Here is a 9233-nt window from a genome sequence, read left to right on the forward strand (position 1 = left end):
TTGTAGGTTTTCCCAATTATTCCATCAAGGTATTTTGTAATCAAAAATACTGATTGTGAAGCAAGAGGGCGGGCTGTGTCTAGAGATTCGATAACTAGGAAACGAGAGTATTTGTCTGGCTTTGGGAAGCTCATGCTTGGAAGTGGAGGGAAAGATACTTCGGTGCGGCCCCTTTTCAGGGACCGATCACGTTTGGGGGGGTTTTGAATTTTCCATACAGCATAGAAAAAAAGCAGGGGACGGGGGTACTTTCTTCTCAAACCTTACCCTGATAGCCTGAGAGGTCCCGGAGCTCCCTGCCTGGTAAACAGACAGGGAGCCCATCCGCCGGAGCTTGACCTGGGCTCCGACGGCCACCGTTTGAGGCTTCTACCCTTCACCTTTAAACACATCACCACGGTAGGTTACAGTTTATGTTGGGGCTCGGGGTCCGCGGTGTCGCCAACACCGTGACCATGAATACTCAAGGTGCCCCGTGCGGGGTGATAGTCATTCTAGCGATCGGTGCTGTGCTCATTCTTGCGCGCAGGTAACGCCATCCATCGGCCTCTCACCTCATCTCTTGCTCGGGCAGGCCCGTCGACGAGCCTCCGCGACCGGTCGGCGCTCCGCATCGCGATACAAATTCGATCCCCTCTTTCGAAATCACCTTGGATGACAATCCCATAGCACAATTTTTCACCACACTATCATCCTCTCTTGCACGTTTACCTTGCTTTTCGCGACGGCCTTGTTTCTGGACGGCAGCGAAGAGCGGTCGCTGCCGCGGCATGTGTGGTGCGAGCCGTTTCGTGCGCCGTACGTGCATGCACGACCGGCGAGTGTGCGGAGCGCTTCCGCGCGGAGAAAACGCTTCCCGCTTTCAGCTTGCTTGATTTCTTCTTAAAATCTAGCAATTCAGCTACGCTGTCGTCACAGCCAACAGCGTTGATCGGGAAAACGAGCAAGAAGTTCGGGAAGCCCAGATAGCTGTGGTCCCACAAATTTTCTAATTCCCTTATAATAATGGATCAGAAACTTGGGGTACCTCCGTATTTGTTTGAGCCTGTCGCTTCGCGTATGAAGCACAGAGCAGCCGTCGACACGGCCGGCCCCGCGACTACTGGTGAAGGGAATAAAGTGGCCACGGGCGCTCGGGTAGGAATTCTCTGGTATCTAGGAGTCGCTTTAGGGAATCACACAGTAGCATTACGGTTAAAAAATCGACGTGGAAGCAACTTTAGACAATGATGATTAATAAAGTGCAGATTACACGCCTGCTTAATTCGGAACTTCGCCCAGAAAACTGGGACACAGCGAAGCGGCGGCGCACGTCGCTGGCCGTCTTCCGAATATGACGCTACTTCCGGTCGCTGCCTCTCGGTTTCTCGCTCTTCCGGCGATGCGGCAGGGAGCAGTGGGCGGGGCGTAGGGTCAACTTTAACGACGAATACCGCTGTCCCCAAGCTAAAAATGACCAAAAAAACTTTACAGGCACGAACTGACCAATGTAGTAATTGTAAAAAGTAGAGTTTTGCCCCGTTTTAAAAGGGCTAGCCCTTTAAGGGTACAGAGCACTAATTAACTAGAAAGTTGGCTTTGCCACAACTTTGCCAAAGTTGGCTACGTAGCAGGCAGTTGGCTGTAATTACATTTTTATGCATTGAAAGCTAGTTCTATGAAGCTGGAAAATTTTCAAGAACTTTAGATGAGACGATGACTGCAAGGTTAGTAACTGGAATATGGGGTGCTGCATTTTTAACACATCTGAAAGTAAGAAACAAAAGTTTACCATTGAATTGTATCTGCACAATTTCTCTTAAAGAAAACACCTTTTTGGTGTGGTTTTGTCTTCCCTTTTGTATTTTCCCATCCAATCGCTCCTTTTCCCTCCCCAGCCTAAAGCCATGCTTGCTCTGTTTTTCTATTTTTCAGCGGCATTTGAGTGCCACCTTTAGGCACACGAGAGTGCTGTGGATTCACAAGTGGGGAGGCGAGCCGTCAACAGATACCTGGCAGATATGCTTAGACGCTTGTAAAAAAAGACATTGCGTGTGTTGGGCTGCATGAAAAATAAATGTTCTTGATGTCAATTCGAAGTTTGGCAGTTCCTCGTTAACATTGTGCAAATTCACTGCACAGATTGCACAGGTACTGCAAGCCCTTATGAACATGGGTAGCACCAAATAGTACAGTATTGTGCACTCAAACTATCATGGCAATGTACAAGTGCTATTTCTGCATACCAGTACGTATAGTTTCCGTATCATACAGACTCCGCATTATGTCCGTATTAAACAGACTCTGCATCACTTCCGTATCATATGGACTCCGCATCATTTCCACAACATATGGAGTCCGTATCATTTCCATTTCATGCGGAGTCCGTATTCCCATAATTCCGTATATACGGTTCCGCATATACAGAATGTTGCACGAGGGTAGGATGCTTAGGGGCACGGAAAAAAAGCCCAAAACAAGCTTGACGGGGGTCCGTGCCCCCTACAAGGCATACAGTAAAAGCGGAGCACGTTAAAAAAAACGCTTAGTAAATTTGAATTTGCAGACGCAGCTGCTTGTGGACACAAATGTACAGACAAAGATTGCGATACAAATAACAGAGTGAAACCATATCAGGATTTCCACAAAACACACTAATCAAGCAAAAAGACATCCTCACAATAAAAAATCAAGCACACAAAAATGGGGAAGGGGGTCAATAGAGGTCACAGTCCATGCACCAAGATGCAACCGATGTCGTGCATGCATACGAAACAGTCTGCCAAGCCAAACCAAATAAACAGAAATGAGTCAAACCCGCCGCGGTGGCTCAGTGGCTAAGGCGTTGCGCTGCTGAGCACAAGGTCGCGGGTTCGATTCCCGGCCGCTTTTCTGATGGAGGCGAAAAGCAAAAACGCCCGTGTGTGCGAGATTTCGGCGCACGATAAAGATCCCCAGGTGGTCAAAATTAATCCGAGCCCTCCACTGCGGCGCGCCTCATCGCCTGCGTTGCGTCGGCGAATTAAACCCCACAATCAATCAATCAATCAATCAATCAATCAAGGAATGAGTCAATGCAGAAAAAATTTTAATGATGACAAGAACTGTAGCGATTGAAACAAGCAGCAATTTCCACGAAGACAGCACATACCAAAGCAAAACATTACATAAAATATACACATGCCTTCACGTTATTACACACAAAGTAAGTTGTTTGTTTCTGTGAATTCACACCGAATAACCAAGGTGTAGCGTACTTGCAACAAACAAGTATGCTAAAACAAATACCAACTTGCATTATCACGCACTACACTCAGCACATTTTCTGTACAAGTGCAGCTTATCAAAACCACAAATTGAGCCAGCTGCAGCACTGTGTATTTGAACAGTAACAGACAGATGTCCACACAGTATACTCACAAAAATGTCTTTCTTTCGTAAGCATGCAATCACTAAAGGTGATTTGAGCACTTCACAAAACTCTTACTCGAGGTTCACTGCAGCACACGTCTTACTTGAATGGCCATTTACTCTTTGTGCCTGTTGTTGCCGAAGATGAATCCTAAGCCTAGTTCTAAGATACCTTTCCAGCAGTGCCTTTTCTACCTGTCCACGATGCATGTTGCAGCTCTCCAGTTTTACAGTGACTGACCTGCGCAGCGCACTCAAAATGCTTGCGAATGGGGTTTTGAGCGCCAATATTCCATCTTCGTCGGCAAAGGTCTTGAAGTGCTCTTCACACTCAATCAGCACTTCCATCACAGCTCGGCTAGGTTGACTGAGTTTACCAGCACCCTGAGTGTACTCTTTAAGCTGAACGAGAGTGCTGTATTTGTCGTCATTTCCCCCCACCAGTGCCGCTTTGCAGTCGTTGCACTCGTCAACAGACTTCAAGATGGGCTTCAGGAGAAAACCTCCTACATATGTCACGTTCCACGTACTGCAGTGAGTCCATACAAAAGAACGTTTTCCAGCTCTTCAGCTTCCTCGTTCTCCTGACTTTCCTCTAGAACTTGTTTCTTGGTACTGGGGCCCAAGAGGTCAGCTAGGTGCATGCTGTCATCCACATTATAGCTAGATGATGTTGGCGTGTGCAAGAATTGGCTGAAACATATTAACTTCAGAGCACACTTCACATCATATGCGCTCGGGATGGGCTTTCTGAGCCTTATGACGGAGAAAATATTCTCAAGGCAATCCTGTATAAGTCTACCTGTAAGCAAATACCCGTAGCCACGTTTCTTCAGCAGTTCTTTGCACAGACACAGCAGAACTGTCCTTGAAATCCAGAGACCGGCTTGCGAAGATTTCCAGTGGGCAGTTTTTCTCATGTTCATGCGGCAGAAAGTTGTGCATGACAGTTCCAGGATTTTAACTGCATCTTTTGAGAGATCAAAATAGCTCTTTCTCACTAGTTCAAGGAACCAAGCTGTCGCCTCTGCTTCAGGCTTTAACTCTCTTATTTTGATCAGATACCTGACAGCATAAGGGGCTTCACGAAACATTTGAACAGTTACATCCACTTTCATCTTAGTGAAGTGTCCACTGCTAGTGTGGATGTCAGACAACTTGTTTGCAACCTTTAGGTCATCATCTGTGTCAAATTCGAGGACTGCTTGAATATGTTCAATATATGTTCAATATATCTAGCCATAAAGCCAAGTAGGCGAGGAACCACGGCGGCCCGCGATCGCAGCGCCAGAAGTATGAAACTCTATGGCGGGGACCGCGGGGAGAGTTTTGGCCTCGGTCGTCGTGGGGTGCGGACGTGTTTTTCGTTCGCTCCTGCGCGGCCGGGGCGGTATCGCGATTATGCCGGCCACGTGTCGCGAGCCATGGGTGTTTTGTTCGGGCGGCGCGCGCTCTGCTGCGTGGGGCCGTCGAGCGCCTGCTCCCGCTCGCCAGTAACCGCTCGTCTGCCTCGAACTTCACTCAGCAAGCTCCCCACACTTCGGATTTCCGCGCACGACTCATCGCAGCACAGCCTCGCCTCTACGCTCCACCGTTCCCGTCGAGAACTTCTCCCGGACGCAGCATGACGCCAGGACCTGTGTTTGTGGTGTGTACTGTGCTCGGTGGCCCCCAGTGACTGTGGCAGCGCTTCTTTTCCTCGCGGCGCCTTAACTTTTTCTCTCTTTACCTATCTCCTTTCTCTCTACCCTATCCTATTCGTCCCATATTCCCTACCCCCCGGACTGGGTTGTATGCCGGTGAGCCCCCAGCTGGGCTCAATAATATATCCCCAGTCCATTTCTTTTCCTTTTCCATCTAACCACCTACGGACCGCGGGGACGGCTCGTGAACGTCTCTGCTCATCATGCACAGCACTCGGCGTGTACAACAAACTTCAGTGCGCAGGCGCGGCGCCTGCTCAGATCGCACATCTTTACTTTTGCCTCGTCCGTAGTATTGTTGATTTTTTTTTCTCAAATCTAATTGACGCTGCTCGACATTTCTGATACCGGCCCGTCGTAGAGTCTGGCAGCCTCAGTTGACTGACGGCGTACTTCCGTGGACGCTTGATGAGCACGGCTGTAAGCGCGGACGGCTAACAGACACGGCAAGATCGAAAAATGAGCTTAATAACGCTAGCGCGTTAATTACAAGAAATGAAAAGGGCTTGTGCAGACTATATACATCCACACGCAGGTTATACACAGACTATTTACATAGAATACTAGTTCACTATAATACACACGCACACGCCAGTCACGGCCGCCTTTTGCGCGGCGCGCAACGTTGTCTGATTGTGCTCTTCCAAGTGATGTGCTGGTCGACCATGCGGAGCTGTTTGACGGCAAATTCTGACGAAAAGTGCGTGCATCGACAGGACATCTAGAAAAAAAGTAGCATCGACAAAATGTAATATTGTGGCAAAGCCAACTTTCTAGTTAATTAGTGCTCTGTACCCTTAAAGGGCTAGCCCTTTTAAAACGGGGCAAAACTCTACTTTTTACAATTACTACATTGGTCAAGTTCGTGCCTGTAAAGTTTTTTTGGTCATTTTTAGCTTGGGGACAGCGGTATTCGTCGTTAAAGTTGACCCTACGCCCCGCCCACTGCTCCCTGCCGCATCGCCGGAAGAGCGAGAAACCGAGAGGCAGCGACCGGAAGTAGCGTCATATTCGGAAGACGGCCAGCGACGTGCGCCGCCGCTTCGCTGTGTCCCAGTTTTCTGGGCGAAGTTCCGAATTAAGCAGGCGTGTAATCTGCACTTTATTAATCATCATTGTCTAAAGTTGCTTCCACGTCGATTTTTTAACCGTAATGCTACTGTGTGATTCCCTAAAGCGACTCCTAGATACCAGAGATTTCCTACCCGAGCGCCCGTGGCCACTTTATTCCCTTCACGAGTAGTCGCGGGGCCGGCCGTGTCGACGGCTGCTCTGTGCTTCATACGCGAAGCGACAGGCTCAAACAAATACGGAGGTACCCCAAGTTTCTGATCCATTATTATAAGGGAATTAGAAAATTTGTGGGACCACAGCTATCTGGGCTTCCCGAACTTCTTGCTCGTTTTCCCGATCAACGCTGTTGGCTGTGACGACAGCGTAGCTGAATTGCTAGATTTTAAGAAGAAATCAAGCAAGCTGAAAGCGGGAAGCGTTTTCTCCGCGCGGAAGCGCTCCGCACACTCGCCGGTCGTGCATGCCCGTACGGCGCACGAAACGGCTCGCACCACACATGCCGCGGCAGCGACCGCTCTTCGCTGCCGTCCAGAAACAAGGCCGTCGCGAAAAGCAAGGTAAACGTGCAAGAGAGGATGATAGTGTGGTGAAAAATTGTGCTATGGGATTGTCATCCAAGGTGATTTCGAAAGAGGGGATCGAATTTGTATCGCGATGCGGAGCGCCGACCGGTCGCGGAGGCTCGTCGACGGGCCTGCCCGAGCAAGAGATGAGGTGAGAGGCCGATGGATGGCGTTACCTGCGCGCAAGAATGAGCACAGCACCGATCGCTAGAATGACTATAACCCCGCACGGGGCACCTTGAGTATTCATGGTCACGGTGTTGGCGACACCGCGGACCCCGAGCCCCCAACATAAACTGTAACCTACCGTGGTGATGTGTTTAAAGGTGAAGGGTAGAAGCCTCAAACGGTGGCCGTCGGAGCCCAGGTCAAGCTCCGGCGGATGGGCTCCCTGTCTGTTTACCAGGCAGGGAGCTCCGGGACCTCTCAGGCTATCAGGGTAAGGTTTGAGAAGAAAGTACCCCCGTCCCCTGCTTTTTTTCTATGCTGTATGGAAAATTCAAAACCCCCCCCAAACGTGATCGGTCCCTGAAAAGGGGCCGCACCGAAGTATCTTTCCCTCCACTTCCAACCATGAGCTTCCCAAAGCCAGACAAATACTCTCGTTTCCTAGTTATCGAATCTCTAGACACAGCCCGCCCTCTTGCTTCACAATCAGTATTTTTGATTACAAAATACCTTGATGGAATAATTGGGAAAACCTACAATGCCAAAAAACAACGCACAGGCGAAGTGCTCGTCGAGGTAAAAAACCAGCAGCAGGCAACCACACTTCTTGGTCAGACGAAAATGGTCGATCTGGACATCAGGGTCACACCCCACCGCAGCCTGAATAGCTCGCAGGGTGTGATCTCTGAGGCAGATCTTCTTAACGAGACAGATGCCGACATTCTTGAAGGTCTAAAGGATCAGGGTGCCACAGCCGTGCGCCGCATCACGATGCGTAGAGATGATAAGATAATCCCCACGAAACACATTATCCTGACCTTCAACTGCTCCTCACTTCCTGACCATATCAACGCAGGGTTCATCCGATGCTCCATTCGTCCTTACATTCCGAACCCGCGCTGCTGCTTTAAGTGCCAGCGGTTCGGGCACGGAACCAACTCCTGCCGTGGTCGTCTGACCTGCGCAAAGTGCGCTCAGCATGATCATCCATCTGATAATTGTCCATCGTCAACCCTCACCTGCGCCAACAGGGACCCCATGCCGCCTACTCTCGAACGTGCGAGAAGTTTAAGCAGGAGAAGGCGATCATTAATGTGAAGGTAACTGAGAACATCACCTTCCCAGAGGCGCGAAAGAGGTTCGCCTCTTTCCCTCTGGGGAGGTACGCCGACGCGGCTCGCCGGGGGGCGGAGCGGCATCTGGTGTCCACAGGGACCCAGTTCAGCGAGTCTGACCTGGTCCCTGCCCCGCCCCCCCCCCCTGGGTTGCCTCTGGCAGCCCAACCCGGCACCACGCCGCTTGCTGAGGCAGCAGCGGTTGTGGTGCAAACGTCTTCCGTCGGGACCGGTGCCGCTCCCGCCTCTGTCTCCCCGTCCTCCAGTGCGTTGGAGGGTACCGAGGTGATGGACACCACGGGCCCCGCACCGGTTCCCACCGCCACCGCACTGCCCGTGCCACCTCTGGCGCCCCGGACGCCCTCGGCGGTGGCGGCTCAAACGAAGGGCTCCCGAGGGGGGGGCCAAGTCCGGGGGGCCCGGTCCGTCGGGCACCCCTCGGACATCCGACGACGACATGGATGTCGGGCCGTTCCTGCTTGCAACGCAGCGCAAGGAACGCGTCCCGACGCCAAAGCCTCCCGACAAGCCAAAAAAGGCGAGAGTCACAGCCCCGAAAGACGACACATAAACAAACACACACACTCCAGTAGCTCTCACACTAAATAATGGGAAGAGAAAACATAATTCAATGGAACTGTAGAGGCCTTCTTAAAAATCTTGACGATGTGTATGAAATACTGCATTCTAATCAGCCAAGTGTAATGTGTGTTCAGGAAACACATTTGAATTCCAAGCACACAAATTTCTTGAATAGTTACATGGTCTTCAGAAAGGACAGGGATGGCTGCACACACTCTTCTGGCGGTGTGGCCATAATCGTCCGGAAATCCTTAGCATGCCACCCTGTCACTTGAAACACTATCCTTGAGGCTGTAGCAATACGCTTAATAATATTTAATAGGTTGATAACGGTATGCTCCATATACATTCCTCCTGATGTTACACTTTCGAGCTCTGACATCGAGGCGCTGGTTGACCAGCTGCCCGAACCATACATCCTGACAGGCGACCTTAATGCTCACAATTCTCTTTGGGGCTCTTCTCGTACGGATGCCCGGGGTCGCCTGATAGAGAGGTTTCTCACATCCTCTGAAGCATGCCTTTTCAACAATAAACAGCCTACATATCATAACATAGGACACAACACATACTCATGTCTTGAATTGGCTATTGGCTCCGCAGTTCTCTTTCCTCTTCTCGAGTGGGGTGTGGGAACT

The 9233-nt window shown here is 50.4% G+C and overlaps 1 pseudogene; it reads right to left on the reverse strand.

The window, feature by feature from the left end:
* Nucleotides 1-3451: 3451 nt before the first annotated feature.
* On the reverse strand, nt 3452-4508 carry LOC144155689 (uncharacterized; annotated as a pseudogene).
* Between the last annotated feature and the right edge of the window lie 4725 nt (nt 4509-9233).

Source organism: Haemaphysalis longicornis, unplaced genomic scaffold, assembly GCF_048455015.1.
Source record: "Haemaphysalis longicornis isolate Haplotype H1 unplaced genomic scaffold, Haemaphysalis longicornis Haplotype H1 scaffold_1, whole genome shotgun sequence".
NCBI classification, from domain to species: domain Eukaryota; kingdom Metazoa; phylum Arthropoda; class Arachnida; order Ixodida; family Ixodidae; genus Haemaphysalis; species Haemaphysalis longicornis.